This window comes from Trachymyrmex cornetzi, unplaced genomic scaffold, assembly GCF_001594075.2.
Source record: "Trachymyrmex cornetzi isolate Tcor2-1 unplaced genomic scaffold, Tcor1.1 scaffold47, whole genome shotgun sequence".
Lineage (NCBI taxonomy): Eukaryota > Metazoa > Arthropoda > Insecta > Hymenoptera > Formicidae > Trachymyrmex > Trachymyrmex cornetzi.
The window spans coordinates 2,691,005-2,711,253 of record NW_017299509.1 but is presented as its reverse complement, the minus strand read 5'-3'; the positions used below and the strand labels follow the sequence as shown (position 1 = coordinate 2,711,253).

The 20,249-nt window shown below is 29.1% G+C and overlaps 1 pseudogene; it reads left to right on the top strand.

The window, feature by feature from the left end:
- The first annotated feature begins 553 nt into the window (after positions 1 to 553).
- Positions 554 to 14,376, top strand: LOC108764984 (thyrotropin-releasing hormone-degrading ectoenzyme-like; annotated as a pseudogene).
- The last annotated feature ends 5,873 nt before the right edge of the window (positions 14,377 to 20,249 follow it).

Genomic DNA, 20,249 nt, shown 5'->3' with positions numbered 1-20,249 from the left:
ATATATATATATATATACATGATTTATAAAAAAAAATCAGGTAGTTAGGTAAGTGATATTTTTTAAGATTACAACATTTTTTAAGCCATTTGACAACATTCCAGAAATTTCAATCACTGTGACCGTCTAACTGACCGAAGATGATTGCTGATGTATTGATTGTAAAGGATACTATTTTAAATAAAATAAATTTTTCCAACGTCTTTTTTACTTTATAATTTTTACTTTAAAATTACTTACGGACTTATGGATTGCATTGTTATGTTATAACATATAATATAATATACAATATAACACATAACAATTAATCATTATAATTATTTTAAAAACCATTTCCAAATTAATATTTAGGCATTAAAAATAATCTGTTATTATTACTTGTTACTAATAAGTTGAAAAAGGAACTAGCAATTATTATTAATTGCTAGCTACCAATTCTAGAAGTGAATCATTGGAAAACGACTTGTTACTTTTTAATACCAAAACAATGCCAATAATATTGAATAAAACCAAAATTGAGTATTTGTGAATATCATTGGAATTTGACAGGTGGATGCTTGCGACACAATTTTATCCAATTGGCGCTCGACAAGTATTTCCATGTTTGGATGATCCAGTGTATAAGGCAACTTTTAATATTTCTATAAAGCACTTTAGTTATTATACGGCACTGTCAAATATGCCAGCACGAGATATAATTAGAGTTAGTCAAACCATGACATGGACATACTTTAGTAAAACTCCCGTAATGTCCACTCATCTTGTGGCGTTTATGCTGGTCCAATTTTCTAACACTTCTGTCAAAGAAATAAACTTTAGATATCATACACTACAATCGAAACTCAATACAGAATTCGCACAAAGTGTTATTGAGAATATAAGTTCATATTTCGAATCTGAATGGCTGTGTTTCCAAAAGCTTCCGAAAGTGGACCATGTTGCAATACCAAATTTTCTACGCGATGGCACGGCATATTGGGGACTTATTTTATATAGGTAATTAATATAATTAAAAAGAAAAATGTTAAAAAAACATTAAGATATTGCATCGAAAATTATTAACATTATTAATATTAATGCCATTAATTATTTGTTTAATTATAGAATACAAAAGTACATACTTTTATATTTATTAACTTCAGGAGACTATAGCACCTAATGTAAAGTATCAGAATTGGGAAAGTTATTTTACAAGTTATTTATAAGTTAGTCTTTAAGTTACCTTATATGTGTTTGTTATAGACATTAAGAACAATAGTAATACAAAATTGGAACAAATAATAAAAAATACGATATAAAAAAATATTCGAACTCATTTTACCGAATTTCTATAATAAAAAGTAATTTATAAGTAATTTGTCAAGTAACTTTTCCAACCCTGTGTAATACATCTTAATCTTATAATGACTTTTTAACAGAGAATATATATAACATTGCATGTTCTACGTTGAGAAAATAAATATACTTATACACATTTTATCATATTTATAAAATATTTTATTAATCCTTCATGCTTTACATTGAAAATATCTCTTATTAATATAGAAAAACAAATATTTTATATTGTATATTTTATATTTTACGCTGTATATATCAATTATAGAATAATAATAAAAGATGTTGGCAATATGAAGCATAAAAAAGATCGGTAAAATATTTTATAAATACAACAAAATGTGTATGAGCATGTTTTCTCTTTCAACGTAGAAAAAAATACATAGTTAAAACAAACTAATTTATTAAAAATATTAACTTTTAGAATATTTTAATTTAATACGTTTTATATGTAAAAGAGTTAGAAGACTATTTAAAGGAGATACGTGCTTTTGTTTTAAAAGATAAGACAGAATATGCATGAAAACGTAATTTTATTTTTGATATAATTGAAGTGAGCAGATTAAGTGAAAGGAATTGCAATTTATATCATTTAAATAATTAACTTGCATTCTCTTGCCTTCAAATTTCTTCATTTACATAAAAATTATTAATTTATATTAAAAATACAAGTTGTTTGTTTAAATTGTTTGGTCTTTGTATTGTAAAATAATTGTTATGTCAGAAAAATAATCTGTTTTAATTATGGAGTAAATAGTATTATTATAATAAAATTTTTAAAATGTATTATATTTATGAATGTGGTTTTTAGGGAAGCAGCTATTACCTATAATAAAAAATTAGAGTCTGTTGGACGTAAGGTGGACGTGGCGCGTTTAATAGCACGGAAAATAGCATGTCAATGGTATAGTAATCTTGTTAGCCCTGTTTGGTGGAATGAAGCATGGCTGTATGAAGGTTTCGCTACGTTACTCGCAACAGATGCTATTAATGAGGTTGGTTTTCTTAAATTAGTTTTAGTGCTATATATCGCTTATAACCCAGTGAGAAATGACAATGAAATCGATTCGATGTCAATTCCATTACATTTCTCATTGGAAAAAATGTGCAGAATGAATAAAAAAAAATGTATTTTATGAACTTGTTTTTAATGCCATAGATAACAAAAATTAATATGATATGTACAATTAATATTAATTTGATATGTATAATTAACAATGTGCATATAAAAAACTTAAACTTTTTAAAATTGTTTTTATCCATCAAAAGTACTGGCTATTTTTCTTTCTTAAATGTATAAGTTTCACGAAACGTAACAATTATATAACTATTAACAGCAATAAGATGCTAATACATATTAATAATATTAATAGTATTAATATATAATGCAAATATTGCGTATCGCTTACTATTGTATATTCATTAATCAAATAATCATACAAAAATTTTATTTTTAGACATATCCAGAGTTCCGTATATGGGATTTATTTGTAGTTCAAATTCATCAAGAATCTCTTCGTTTAGATTCCATTATAAAGCCTCTTGCATCAAAATTCACAACTACTTCTGAAATCAATTCGCTTTTCTCTTTTGCATATTATTTGAAAGGTAGGACTTTGAAAATTTAATTTAATATTTTTGTCCGTAAATCGAAAATGTGTAAATAATAAGAACAGCTATAAAAAATTTAATACTTGTCATTAATTAGACCTTGATTTAGTTATATATCAAAGCGAAAAGAAATAATTAGAGAGAGTCAAAAATTTACTTTTTTTCTTAAAATTAATGATAATTTAGTATAAGAAAATCAGCTCCACGGTGACCTTAGTTTTGACATACGAGTATGTTGAGCATGAGCCTCGAATAATCTTCAGAAGGTTTTAGCCGTTATTGGAAAAAAAATTATTAACAAAAAAGGAATTTAAAAAGTTTCTGAAATATATTATGTAGAACAGTGTATGCGTGGACACAGTGAGTTCTATCCTCCCCCCTCACTCCTTCTACGGATCTATCCCATTACCAAAAACTAGATAAATATAGATTTGAGATGAATCTCGCTTTGCATGGAAAGTTATAAGTAGTGATGAGCATAATCGATTTTTTTTTAACCAATTATATTAAAGATGTGACTGTAAATCGATTGTGCTTTCCGATCATAGTGGAATCAAGATGTAGATAATTTTGTTCGTCACTCCTGTCAACCCTCAAGACAAAAAAATAACAGATTAATCATTTGAATAATCAATTATTAATCCATTATGTCCATCCCTAGTTGTAAACCTATGTGGAACCTCACTTTGTATGTGTCAACTACAATAAAAAAGAGAAAAAATTGTTACACAATAATAAAGAGAAAAACTAGTGAAACTCACAAAATTTGATATATTAAATTTGGTAATTTTAACCATTTTTTTATCGCATTTGTCACGACTAAACAGATCATTATTTACATTAAATTGTTGCTTTGTGAATTTATATCATTTATATCGTGTGCATATACTCCTCTACTTCGTACTTACAATTAAAGATATATATATACATATATTTACTTGTAATATCTGTAATAATTTTTACATAATTTTATCACAAATAAAAAGTGACGTATAATGACTTAAAAGTATGCACTTGAAAACTTAATCCAGCCCGTGAAAAACAGTGATGCTGTAAATAATACAATTTAAAAGAATAAGTGCGTACTCTTAGGCGATCTCATCCTATATTTTACAACACGAAGCAAAATCTATCCTATACCACCCACTGTTTAATGAAGTCTACATCTGCATAACTTGTACAAGAACTCGAGTTTGAGCAATGAAGTACTGCTTAAGCTATTCCTTATTTTAAACTAAAAATTTGTCAAGTATCAATTTGATATAAACACTTATTTTTACAGGAGATTAATTTTACTAACAAGAAAGGGCCTCATATTCGGAATTTTAAAAAATTATAAAATTCTGACAGTATGGATACTCTATACATGTACATGTAATAAGAATTTTTTTGCTGCCCAAATTCACTCTATAAAAGAATAAAATTAATCCTTAAAATGTATTATATACACTCAACTTTGTTGATTAATAACTTTTTAATCTTTTTAAATCTTCTCAAGATCACTCAGGATCATGACTTTGACAACAAATGTCAAGATTAAATTCATTATTAGGGGGCTGAAGATTCTCCCATATTAAATAATTACCTTTTTCATTATGTACGTGTACTGTCATAGGACCTGCTCTATTACGTATGTTACAACGTGCAGTTCCCAATGAATTGTTTAATAAAGCTATGACGAAGTTTCTAAATATATAGTAAGTATTGTCATCAATAGATAAGGATTAAAAAATCAAATGTAATACATATAAGAAATAATATTCGTAAAGTAAATAAATCGTAAAGTATTTTCTTTGTTTTTCCTTCGTTCATATTATTTTTCATTTATATTTAAATTGTTTAGTTCGGTAAAATAATACTTTTTTTTCTTTATCAATCGATTTCTTCTATTTTTATTCTTTCTTGTTTGTTTCAAAGACATCTTTCTCAAATAATTTTCTCTTTCTTATTATACTTATTTTATTTGAAATTATAAACTTGTTTTTGTTAACAAAATTTGTCTTTTATTTTAATTTTTTTTTAAATACCTTTTGATCAAGGTCGGACAAGTTACTTTGTAAAAATAATTACAGTTATGGTTTTTTTATTTCAAAAAGTAACTACTTTTATCGTTACAAATTACCGACTCTAAAAAGTAATGAATTACGTTATTCAAAGTGTAACTTTTGAATTACTTTTCTGTTATGATTACAGAACAATATAAGTAACATTTTAATACTATTAGGGTCAATGAAGAAAAAGATTAATTTACGTTTTTATACATACACGTGATGATATACGTGTTAAACAATTTTATTTGAAAGATAGAAAATAGAAGTTAGAAACTCATAAAAAACACAAGATTTCTAAGATATAAATTGTAAGTGAATCTTACAATTTAATCATAGTAGAAAATATAAGACAATAACTTTACGTACTGTGATTAGCCGTTTCGTTTTTTTCTTATGTGTTATTGCCTTACGATATTCGTTTGATTTATGGACCATCTACGATGGAAGTAATAAGCAGTAAGCTGTAAGAAATTGATATCATAATCGAATATATATATTTCTTATATTCGATTGTGATTGGTCAATATTTACGGTTGTTTATAACTTATTGCACCATATTACTTTCATTATAAACGGTCCTTTAGAGGTCTGCAGTATCAAAGGACCAGTAGACATTGACAATAAGTATCACAATTAAATTGTAAAGACGCTAGTATTAACGTGATATTCGTACAGTGATAATTCGCTTATTTCCAAAAGATGAAGAATCGGTGGACATTAACAATAAGCAAAATTAAATTATTGTCTTCTGAACGCAGTCATTGTCTTCTATGCAACCAGTAATGGCAGTATAATACAACTGTTCAAATTCTAATTAATCACATTAAATTGACAAATAAGTTTAAAATGTGTAAAGTAACTGTAAAAGTAACTCAAATTAATAACAAGTTACTAAAAAAAAAAAACGTAACTAAGTCAAGTTACAGTTACAGCTAGAAAAACAGAGAACTAAGTTAAAAAAAAATCTGATGCTTTTTTTTATTGAATTACTAGCTGGATAAGCATCTCGTCATTGCATCGTATTGGCTGCGGTGTTGACAGTGCCAGCATCGCATATGCCAAATACAATGGCAAGATGTTAATCCAACTAGCAATCTAACAAGAAGAAATGCAATGTATACCGCTGTCTTAAGTAAAAGTTATATTGAAAAAAACTAACTGTAACTCACAATTACAAATAACTAATTGCTTCCCAATTGCCTCTATACTTTGCTAATATGTGTTTGATATCTCTCTCTCTACTTCCTTTCTTAAGTACCATTTCCTAACATTATTTTCTACCTAAACAATTGTTTTCATTTTTTAATTTTTTATTATTTATCTTCTTTTTCCGCCATTTTTCTTCCTTTTACGTATTTAATTGATGTAATTTTATTTTTTTTTTTACTTACAAAAAGAGGACTCGTTACCAATTTTAGTCTCCTTCAGCATAATTAATCTATATCGAAAATAAGTTATGTCGTGTTTTGTTGAACGGACCTTATTGTAAATAGTATTTCTTTAATGTATGAAAGAAAAATCTACACTAATTATATGTAAAACTTATGTCTATAACATATTTTGTTTATCATACCATAAGCTATAATATTATATGAAAGCTAACTCATTTCAATGGGACTTAATTTTCCATATAATTAGTGCTGAGTTTCTTCATACAATAAAAAGTATTATTTACAAGACCTATTCAACAAAAAGTTTGAACACGACTAAAGACATAAAGCATGGATTATGCCGTTCGTATCTAAATACTATATTGTCAAATACGGTCAACAAAAACGAGAGAGAAGAAACGATACGGCTAATCATCTTCTCCTTCTTTTTTCATATTGTGATGGTTGAATAGAAAGAGATGAAAGAAACCGGGATAAATTCACTATATATTCTATTCTTATTATTAGTTTCTTATATTTTCTCTTAATTACTTGATCCTGTATCCATCTATATCTCATAATATTTTAATTATGATATAATTAATATATTTTTCTTGCTTAGCTCGAAAAATCCTGATGAATTCTGGATGGCTTCGAAAGATGGACTAAGCTCATTTTCTGAGGGAAAGAGGTTTGATATAAAACAGATTATATATATGAATCCTTTTCGATAATTAAAATAACATCTTTTTTTATTCTATATGTTTTATTTTTTTTTCTTATTTAGCGCGGCACGTCCCGATTATTTTTGGGCTGTTCTGCAGAGTGTGTTATATTACTATGGTCTAAAATATCCCTGGTAAAAAATATTTCATATATAATTACATATAATCATGTAAAATTATATACAAATATATATAATTATGTATAATGTATTACAATTATATATAATTTTATATGTAATGGCTTTCATGCTTATATATACTTAAACATAAATTGTGTATTATGTATTTATATATTATATAAATATACATAACAATTTCTACACATTTTTATACACGTTTATACATATATTAACTTATATAATTTATATATAAATTTATATAATCATATATAAGGTATGTATCTACATATTATTTTTCTAGATGTATAATTATGTATAATTACATATATACAAGGTTGAGCTATTTCGATTCGTATATATAGCACGGAAGCTTTAATATTTTAATGCAACATTTGCAATTTTGCTGTAATATTGCTGAAATAATGATTTATACTGTATTGGGCATATGAGATTTACATATACATATACATATACAATTCTTGTAGTAGAACAGGGTATGAGTTCTTGTCCACAGATATACGTACTATAATATATAAAATGTGTTAATGTATATGTGTGTGTGTGTGTGTGTGTGTGTGTATATGTGTGTAATTGTTATAGTACTACATTAACTATTTCTGGTGCATGTCTTATTTACACGAGTATAACAGAAGTTATTTCAGCTAATACCTATTTTTAAAACTTTCACGGGTATTTCCTTCACATGTGCCAAAGACCGGATTTGTAGATCATCGCCATGTCGATCCATTCTAATGCCATCGTTTCGTATACCTTGCCGTTCACTTTATCGGAGTGAGAAGTGCACCGATACCTATATCAATGCGCTCCTCATTCTAATGAAGTGAACGGCAAGGTTCACGAAATGTTGGCATTAATAATGAATAAAAACATGACGATAACCTGCAAACCTTTTGGTGTCTTTGAAATTATGATTATTGTGATTGTAATTATGAAAAATAAATAACAATTTTATTAACATAAAAGTGGATCGGAAATAGCTCATTTTTTAACTTATGTTTATACCTTTATACAGCTTTTGGATCCTTCCTTTTGAGTCCCAAATGATTTCAAGAAGTAGTGCAGGCGAATTTTCTGACATCCTAAGTATAATTGTATATATATATATAATTTTGCACGATTATGTATAACCATTTATACAATGTGACTGACAATGAGAAGATGATCGCATCATCTCTCAGGAGCAGGTCGACTAAACTGAATCGAAAAGTCTTGTGCCATTTTGCAATTATTGCAATAATTAACGGGGTTATTAATTCCTAAAAATCGCCAAATAAGCACGCATCCATTCGGTCTACCGCCAAATGCAAGTGCGCGGCATGATACGATCATCCAACGCGAGTATGTGTTTTCTCTCATCCCGCTTATGCGTTGCCAAGGCCGCGTGTTACCTTGCAGTAAATTAAATGAACAACTCCCCGCATATCTAGCAACCTACAACGGTGGGCAGTCCTACAGTCTCATCGCACACATGTATTTGGCAGTAAACAGTACTATTCAGCGAAGTTCAGAAATTAATATCTCGTTAACTGTTGCGAAAATTGCAAAATGATACAGGACTTTTCGACTCCGTTAATCCGCTCTATCCGTCTATGATAGTTCGTTTTGAAACACCCTGTATATAGTTATAAGTATATAAAAAATTGTTTACCGGGTAGGTTTGATGTAAAAGACATGATAGATCGTTGGACTTATTCACAACATCCTGTGCTAAAAGTGACAAAAACAAATTCTAAATCAGCGGTAATTTCGGTGGAAAATTATAATTCAGGGAAGGAAAATAAGCTATGGATACCTGTGACGAAAATTATATCGCAACACAATTTTAAAATAGACCAAAATTCTGATATTATGTGGCTAAGGCCAACCCGTAATGGCACTAAACCGTATGATCTTACATTAAATTTCGATTTTTATTGGATAATAATCAATGTAGAACAAGCTGGTAATATTTTTAACAAAATTTATTATATTTATTATATTTATACTTATGTTTATATTTATATTTACTTTTCAAAATATTTTTTATTTATATAATAGGGTATTATCGGGTTAATTATGAAGCTGACAATTGGCGAAACATTGCAAATTATTTTAACAATTACATCTACGAAACTGTACATGTTCTTAATCGTGCTCAAATTATCGATGATGCTTTTTATTTTCTGATAAGAGGACAACTTAAATTGTCCGTATTTCTTGAAGTCTCGAAATATCTACGACGAGAAACAGATTATATAGCATGGTTTCCTATGTTCAAAGCTTTAGAATATATGTCGACCTTCTTTTTATTTCCAGAAAGTCTAGATCTCAAGGTAAATGTATAATAGTATATTACAATGATATATATTGTAAAAAAGAATGTACACACATTTAATTCATATAAAAGATCGTTTCCAATTAAATTATTTTCAAGCAAATCTCAAAAAATGTTATATACATATAGGATAAGCAAAAGTGTTTTAGATAAAAGTTATGTGATTTGAGAAGTGTACAAATAATAGTAAAATTAATTTTAAAAAAGGTAGTTTTTCATGATTATATATGAATTAAAGTTATAGCTATTTTTTTAAATAAAATTATACTATTTCTTTTACATAATATGATTTCCCTTATTATTTTGCACAAAATATTAACGTATTGTGTGTTAATACCTTTACATGCAGAATAGTAAGAGAAATCATATTATATCGTAACAATTTCATATGATTTGTCCACGTCGCGTGGATTATCAATGGATCTTACGCACAAAACTTTAAGGCAGAGATATCAGAAAGTCAATAATTTATACAGATATCTTATACTTTATTCTGGCACTTCTTGATGAAAAATACATGTAGTAAACTCGTAAACTATTAATTCATTGATAATCATACGTAATAATACTTTTATGTGGAATAATGACATGAATCAATTAATGTAAAGAAAATACATATCTGCAGTTTTTAAAAAATATGTAATTGTACACTGCAAATTTGTATACCTACAAAATAATTAGAAGAATCACATACAATAATAGTTATAAAATGTATAATTCCATTTAAAAAAATGGCCATCTTTACATAACCATAAAAATTGATTTGTTTAAAATTATAATTTTACCATTCTTTGTCCCTCTTGAAACTTACCTTGACCTACCGTTTAATTTTCAACATATTCCAATTCGCAAATCACATGATCTGATGATCAGATGAAGCCGGCTAAAGCTAAACTGACGGTAAAACTGCATAACATCGATGACTTCACCGGATTTTGATGACCTTGACATATGTTGTAACTCTTAGGCCCGGTTGCACCAACGTTACTTTGACTTTAAGCAAAACTTAAAACTCTCTCTGTCTCGTTTTAAAGCGAAAAAGAGACAGAGACAGAGAGAGTTTTAAACCTTACTTAAAAAAAATTAAAGTAACGTTGATGCAATCGGGCCTTAATGATTTTCACAAGATTTTTACTGCTGTTCGTTATTCATTAAAAAGTTATTAACAAAATTAAGTGTTTTTTCTAAAGCGAAAAATAAATTTTCTCTGCTTTAAAAACAAAAATTTTCTTTGAAAGCATTATTTTCTTATAGAATTTTTGTTTTTAAACCAAAAAATTTATGATTTTGTAACGACTTTTCATTCGAAGCGAGGTCCACCTTATCTTCCTCCCTGTCTAGAGAGGGAGTTGACTTTTCACACATGTTCTTTACGTAAGAGAGGGAGGGTGTAGAATAGTTCCTAATATTGCATATAGCAGAAAAGAGACGTTATTTCTTAAACTTTTTTCGTTAATAACTTTTTAACGAGTAACAAGCGATGGCTAAAACCTGTTGGAAATCACTCAGGGTCATGACCTTCACAATATATGTCAAAGTCATTGAAACTGGTGAGATCAACGGTGTTATATAGTTTTACCAAGCACTGACAAGTTTTTTACCATTTTGTAATTTTCGCATTAATTAATAAGACAACAATTAATAAAGGTCTGCAAATAAGAATATATTCAAGCGAAGAAACGATCCAATTTTATTTGTTAGGAGCTTGTTTCATGATTATAGCTTAGAGCGATACGATATGTTTGGAGGTATCCTCTATGAACAGAATTGATTATGCAAGAATTATAATTATATTGTTCATATTAATTATTGCAAAAATAAAAATGCAGTTATTGCGAAAGGGAAGCACAAAAATAAAAATAAAAATATATTATAAAATGATATAGGACTCTTCTACTCAGTTTAGTCCGCTTTATTTACATGTAAACGCTGAGTCAGATATCTAATCAATATAGTTACACTAGTCTACGAAGTTACACTTATAAGGATCATGAACAAATTTAATTGTTTCCTGTAGTTTTTGTGTGTTGAATACAATGTCTTTGTGTTAGAATAATTACCAAATTATTCCAACACAAAGAGATGTTATTTTTTTTAAATAAAGATTTTGAGAGCTTTCATGTTATAACAATAGTAGCAAATTTTTTTTTCTAAATTTTGTTAATGCCATGCCGCCCATGCCATAAGTATCAACTTTTAGCTTTAAAACGCATTTCAGTTTGTTTTGATAAGAATTTTTGTTTATGAAATATATGTATAGTAATTTGAAAATATATGTATTTTGTTAATTTCATATCTTTTGATTTAATACGATTCGATTATACAATACGTTAAGAAAATTTATCTCAGAGATATGACTGCGCGTCGATTTATTTTCGGACTTTCAATACAAAGAATCTGAAATATTAATAATCCCCAAATTTATTTAGAAACCTTAAGACTTGTAAAGAAAAATTGTTGCGAAAAATATTACCACAGAGTCGGGATATATTTAAAATACGTATGTATACATGTGTATTAGTTTGACATTTAGCAACAAGCTCGAAAATCAAAGTTTACTAATTTCTCCTTTATATCGGAAAGTCACTTTTGAAAAGTAATGCGTAATAGAAATCAAGTTATTTTTTAAAAGCGATTTTCCCATTCTTGACGTTATTATTAGTCATGAAAAATTGTAACGTCATTACTACACTGTTACTACAAAAAATATACCAATGCATATACCAAGTACATACGTATATTGATAATAACAGTCGTTTTTTATCGACTATTCAACAATATTTTCCAAAATTGCACAAATGCATTTGTTAAAATAACAAAATTTTTTCATTTTTTACATTATGGCACCCCCAAGCACACTTGACACTTCGATATTCTAAGGCTCAAGCCTCAAAAGCACATCAAAAGCTACTGCAATTATATGTATAAGTACAAATATAAAAGCATTTACTTTCCACATAATACAGTATTAAGACAGAATAACATTTTTTATATATAAGATAAAAAATAATTATTTTTAATGATTTAATTTATTGATATCTCTCATAAAGGAAAATTCATGCTAAAACGAAACAAAATGCGTTTTAAAGCTAATAAAAAGTGACACTTTCACGTAGCATTAACGAAATTTAGAAAAAAGATTGCTACTCATGTTATAACATCATAAAAACTCTTAAAATTGTCAGTTTTTGCCTCCTTGATGTCATTTTTCTCAAAACTATGACATGATAGTTTAATTCAACAAATGATACGTTAAGCAGGCAAAAATACATTAAAAACAAGTAAAATTATTGTAAAAAAATACAATATTACTTACACAGTATAAGATATATACAAAAAATATATATGTATTTAAGAAATATAAAACAAGAGATTTGAAATTATACTATATTTGCACTTTTTAAAAGAAAATAAGAGAAAGAGATGTAAAGAGATAAGCGTGTGACTTTTTAATGATTTAATATCTTTCTTTATAAGAAGCATTGAATAAATATTAAGTGTATATTATTTAACAACCTTTAGATACATATGAAAATTATTTTGAGCGATCTCCTTAATAATATCGGATATCTAGAAACATTTGATGATGATGACTTTACTAAATCCTTAAGACAAGAAGCTGCAAGATGGGCATGTAATCTCGGCGTATCCCATTGTATACATAATGCCAGTTTTCATTTATACCATCATCTTCACTATCCTGATGCACATAGGTAAGATATTTTACAATTTCTTGTATTATACATTTCTTTCGAACTATTTAACTATAAAAGTATTTGCTCAAGATACGAGAGCATAAAAAAATTTCTGATAGATTGTTACATTTTCTGGAAATATAGAATTTTACCATGGTGGAAAAGATGGACATTTTGTAATGGTCTTATAGAGTCTGAATTTGATAACGGCACTTGGTGGCTTCTGTTCGATACATGGAAAAAATCTAATGATAACGCGCTAATGGAATTTGTATCTTGCAGTAGATCTTCTTATGTTATTCACAATTATTTGAATCTAACAATTAATACATCGGAAAATTGTAATTCTGGAAATGAGTGTAAGGATGTAAATATGCTAGCCAAAAAACGTGTTGAACGTTTCTTGCACATTATTGCAAAACATGCAAAAGAAAGAACAATACTTGAATACATAAAAGAAAATTATGAAAAAGTAAAACCAAAGTAATGTTATTTTCTTGATAAACATACATTTTCTCTATAAATATAATATTCTTATAAATATAATAAATGTTATATGTATTAATTAAAGACATCTTATATTTTATAGGGAAGTTAGTACTATTAAAGCATTTACTATTATTATTAACCATATATATTCTTGGGAACAACTTGAAGAGGTAAATTATAATTTTATCATTATTTTAAATTATATTAATATTCTATTATTAATTTTATTTCTTTAAGCCATAGTTCTTTTGTGGCAATAATACTAAACTACTATTGCAATTATACTAAATACAGAAACTATGATCCGTTAAAAATCTTTTAATATAGAGTAAAATCATTCGTTATTTATATCAAACATCAAAATAATCTATTTCAGGTAAGAAAAGTAGTGAACCATCTTGTACAACATACAGAAACAAAATTTATTAGTGATATTCCCCATATATTCCTTGATCACCCGGTGTATATTGAAAAGGTAAAATTTTGTTTTAATTTCTCATAGAGCTATATTCAATTTTTTATTATTAAGGATATATTTTTCTTTATATCTCTTTGAATAATGTTTTGAATAAAACTGCAGAAAAGGGGAACACCCGCCGACGACCTTGACCTCGACGTATGTTGTCAAGGTCATCACCCTGAATAACCTCCAACAAAAGTTTTAGCCGTCGCTCGCTGTCCGTTAAAAAGTAATTAACAAAAAAAGTTTAAAAAATAATGTCAAGGTCAAGGTCGTCGGCGGGTGCTCCTCTTTTCTACAGTTTTACCATATCTTGTTTTAATTATCTCATAATTATACACAGAAATGTTTTTATTCAAAGATAATGCACATAAAATTGTTATCGTGCAAGAATAAATTATTATACAATATATGTATATACATAATTTATTATTATTATTATTAATAAAATTGCTGATAAAAATTTAAATAATCTGTTTTAGATAAACTTTTACGTGAGGAGCGTATTACAATTGGCATCTGATCACATTTCAGACAAAATAGCGAAACGTAGACTTGAAATTTCAAAACAAAAACTTATGTTTGATAATTTTAAAACGAAGAAATAAATAGAAAATAATACATGTACTGCGAATAACTCATTATTTGTTAAAAAAAACATTCAGTCACATTTATGTAATTATTCATTAGTGTCTTAATAAAAATTACTTTACAATTAGTTGTACAGAATGCTTATTTAATTATGGAGTGACTTGTATAAATTGTGCAAGTATTAAGATACAATTATTGGTAGTCTTACGCATTACCGTCTTGTGTCCTTATTATGATTCAAAATCGAATGATAAAACGTCGTAAATAATATCAATGTAAATAATCTTGATTACAGGTATTGTAAATAATTTTGAAATAATAAGACATTGTAAAACTACTTTTTTTTTAAGAAAAATAGAAAAAGGATCCAAATACACACGCCTCTTAAAAAATAACTGTTAGTCAATTACATTTAAGGGGATGCTGAAGTAACAAACATTACAGTCGTATAAACATGTTCAAATAGACGGAATCGAAAATTCCTTTACAAGATTAAAACAGACGCAAAATTAGAAAATTGGAACAGTGGACATCATAAAAGTTAAAAACTTACATTTTTTAAATAACTCGTAGAGCTGTTACCTGACATAGACGGTTTCTCAATATAAAAACTTTATAACTTGCATAGACAAAATGATATTGCATCACTCGTCGAATTACATGAACGAACAATATGTTATGGAACTAAGATTGAAAGCTGTATATGTATGTATGCTTAGCAAAGACTTAGAATTATAAACAGAGCAGTAATTGTGTTTAGCAGTAAGTGCGGATCTTGCAAGCAGTATGTTAGATATGAACGGATGTATGCATTTGAAACTGAACCGGCAATGTAAAAACTGATCATTATGCCATTATTATTGACACTTTTAATTTGGAATTAAAAAAATCTGTTCTATCAACATCGATCAAGTTCGACCCATCACTCTAACATTTTCTTAAGCTATAAGGAATGCTGAAGTTGTTCTGTTTTACATAATATTCAAATTTTCTCTAATGTTTTAATTGCATTTCCAGATGAAAAAATCTTTTTCTGTAATTAAAGTATTGACAAAAACACAATTCGGAACAGTGACGCCAATTTAACGGTTTTCCAGCTAGATCTAGCGTTTTTTAGAGGTTGTCTAGCTACAAAATTTAAGAAATGCGGCTAGCGGTAATTCTGACGGGATTTTTTCTTTTTTTCTTAAATTTTGCAGCTAGACAACCTTTAAAAAACGCTACATCTAGTTTAGAGGTTGTCTAGCTGCAAAATTTAAGAAATGCGGCTAGCGGTAATTCTGACGGGATTTTTTCTTTTTTTTCTTAAATTTTGCAGCTAGACAACCTTTAAAAAACGCTACATCTAACTGGAAAACCGCTAGAAATTGGCATCACTGATCCGGAAGTACCAATTTCGTATGAAAAACGAAAAAAATTGGAAAATTATACAGTTTTGTTATCGGCTTTTTGCGCATCGACTCGTAACAACATTCTCATACAACACAGAAGTTTTGCAGCAATTTAGTTGCTTGAGATAGAAATATTTTCAGATCTCTCGTATATTTTTCTCTTCGTGAATGTTACTATTTAGTTAAATTTATCCCCTCTTTCGCATATTAATCTAAATATATCACTTCCTTTATTCTTTTTCCATAAGCATGCAGTTACAAGCTGACAATGAACGCGATCGGAGTTTTTCCTCAGCAATCCATTGCCGACGAGACATTGATTATGTAATCAATACGGGGGTACATTAATTTCGTTCTACGGAGTAGAACCGTTGCTTCCACCGCCTAAGGTTCGCCATTCCTCGGCGCTACTTTGCACGTTCACGCGAAATACTACGTGCAATAGCATAAGCGTTATAATGAGACGTAAAAGGTAAAGCCGGATTCAAGCTAGATCGCGGCCAATCTTTAAAACCGAATGACGAATTCTTTCCACAGCGAATTCTTCGCCTATACGTGTCAGAATGGTCTTTTCGCGTCTAATAAATAAAAGTAAATGGGATATCGATGATAAGGGGAATTCAAGAAGGGGGAAGAGAAGCGAAGAAACATTCTTTATGAAAATATTTCAGATGTACGAAAATATCAGTAATTTATATATTTATTCGATATTTTTTGCATAATTTCACTTTAATAGCAAAGCAATTCGTGCAATTAAAGATACATTACGTCTTGCCGATACAACTTTTACGTAATATTGTTAACACATTTAATTCGCAACGAGGACGCAGGCAAAGTAGCGCAGGTTGTGAGTGCCTGAACTAATGACCGTTTCGGTGTGTGAATTACCGGCGGCGCGGCGGTCCGTGAATTCACACGTGCGCCGGTAAACTGGACTCAACGCAGGCAAGACGAGGCAGTGGAGAGCGCAAAAGAGACGAGCAGAGAGACCGGTCAACGTTTTCAAGAATGTGTAAAGTCCTCATTACGTATTACCCACATTACGGCGTGTGGTGTGGCTCGCTCGTATCCTTGATGAGCCCACTACTCCATCCTGCTTGCATTCCGAGCCATTGTATCTGCATTACGCGCGATATGAATCATCCCAGGATCGAGCAAGTTTTTCTCCTGTCGAGAAGCATTGATCCTCAAGAAATTTATAAAGCGATGACGATGACTTACTCGTGTGTGATGCAAGTCCAAAGATATTTCTTCTATTACGCGCCGTTGAAGCACCATCTTCAGTGTTGATTAATCGCGTGGAACATCATATGACACGACTTAAAAATAAACTGTGCTTACACACAGTTATATTAAGCAATTACCGGCAATGAGAGAAAAGTGTTTAATATTTGTAACTATATATAATTACATGATAAAATAATTAATAAAGTTAAAAGCTTCATTTTTATAGTTGTTGCTCTAATGTTCATAACATATATTTATAGTTCTACCGGATGTTTTTGAGTTTAACCGTCCAACTTAAAATATGAATTTAGGATCTCAAAATACCAAAATTTTCCTCTGTGAGTTTGCTTGCAAACTCTTTGTTTGCAAAAGATATTGATTTCTGTTATAAAAGTATAGAAATGAATAATGTTGAAATAATCTAGGCTTATCTTCTTTGCTGCTTTACAATAACTAAAATGTAATTATGATATGTTCTATTCAAATGATATCCTTCAGCCTGAATATTATAGCAATCGATGAAAGAACGAATAACTGGCTGACATTGTGCGTCTGTAATTTCTTTGCACACTTTCACTACCCCCTATTTTATAATAAAACCTATAATTACATTTTTATTATTACAAAATAATAAAGGATAAATCTAAATTATTTCAACATTATTCATTTCTATAGTATTTAAAATTTAAGAAGTCAATATCTCTTAAACGAAAGGTTTGTAAGTGAACTTGTTTATTGTTTTGAGATTCTAAATTCATATTTTTTAACTTTGGCCCGGGAATACCCTGTATATAAAAAAAAATAGTTGGCATAAAAAATTATTACAAATATTATATTCAAATTATGATAATTTCAACAATTTTTTTTCTCGGTATGTACAGGATGTCTTAGATAAAAAGAATGATTATATGGCTACCAATTACTATTCTCTTCTACTAATTGTCACTTTGATGGCATTAATGAGGTTTAAACACTAGCAAACGATTGAAACATGCAAATTCAAACGTGTGAAGTAAAAACCGCGTTATCATCTTAAACGCTATAACTGTTATTTCCATAGAAGTCGATGAAGTGATTGTTAATGGTGAGATACCGGGAAATAGCATACACACACAAGTCTTATTGCTGGATTACTAATCGTGCGATTGTGAATGTCAACAATGGTTAACGGAACACCAGATTATTTCGATAGAATAACCTACGAAATAATCGGCATTTTTTTCAATCGACGACTCTTTGGCGGACACCAAAGTATAAAATAATTCAACAGTGAATTGAGTACTAACAAACGATAAGAAATTAACTATTAAATATAAAATATTGAAGATATAAAAGATATAGAAGATAAAAAAGGATACCAGTGAAGAGAGAATAATACTGATTTTTAATAGAATAATCATTCTATTTCTTTTCGTAACCAAACTGAATATTATATTATTTCAAGGCTTCACGGAAAAAAACGATTTTGATTAAGATATCTGAAAATTTATGTAGTACTAATATATAGATCTAGAAATAATTTCGTTTGAACCATCAAAATAATAATTATGTAGGACGCTCGAACTAATTGCTAAAATGCTAACTTTTTGCAGCATTGTCATCAACGCTTAGAGTTCTATATAATTAAATATTTGGATAATCCAACAAAGTTATTTTCAGATACTAGCCATAGCTATTGAAATATATTTCAATAACTATAGCTATTTTCTACATCTATATTTATTTTCTGTATCTAGCTAAAAAAAAATTGTTAAATACTTTAGCAAAATTTCGTTCTTTCAAAATCGTTTTATAATTCGAATTTTCGACCTCGAATCTTCCGCCAGTTGCTCAGTTCATATCGATGCGCGTCTGTGAATTTCGGCGAGTGTGAATAATAAATAATTAATACCCTCGGTAATAATTAACCGAGCGTACAGACTCAAAAATACATGTGTAACGAGATCATCATAAATTCAATTCCATGATACTTAACACATGCTTAAAGATTCAGTGCTAGAAATTAATTGTGACATTTTCACAAGTTTTGGAAGATTTCATGGCCTCTGTGGCCATGGAGCTCGATTTCGGCTCGGTTTACCATAAATCGAAAAACAGCACGCGATTTATCCTGCTCTCGTGCTTGCCACCTGCATCTAGATGGTTGACACACCACTCGGGGAACATCGCGACAAAGTCTGAACTCGTCTCTATATTTATCGACGTATTTATGACGACACGACGATATATCGGCTGCGCGAAGCGTCCGCAAGCGGAATAGCCGCCGCGCCGCGCGCGCTCCGGTATACCGTTATACCAGACAGCTTCCTGCTGATCGCGAATTACGGCTTCCATTGGCCCTGCTTCGTCGTCCATTGGCTCTCCTTCGCATACTTATAGCATCGTCTTTTCGGCACCGTCATTGTCACCTACTCCCATGGACGTGTGTGCCTCGCTACTGTACCGTAAACTCCGTTGATGATCGAAAATTCAGAATGCGTCTGCTGCGAGGAATTTGCAGCTCGCGCCTTCGGGCTATACTACAGTTACAGTAAACACAAAAATTCACTCTGAAATACCTGAAATGAAATGCAATTTTGTTCCCGTTCCACTTTTGTTCGACAATTCACAATCGGCTGCATTGTTCCAAATTTCTGACAAAGTATTTTATTTTATTTCATTTGCTCTTGTGGGTGAAAAATTTGATTCCAATTTTTCCAACTTTTTAATTTTTTCATTTATTTTTTTTTTCTTTAAAATTACATGAAAATTATTTATAATACGCCATAATAGCTTATAAATAATTCATGCTATGTTTTTATATGTACATTTATATAATATTTACAGTTTATATTTACATATGTACAATCG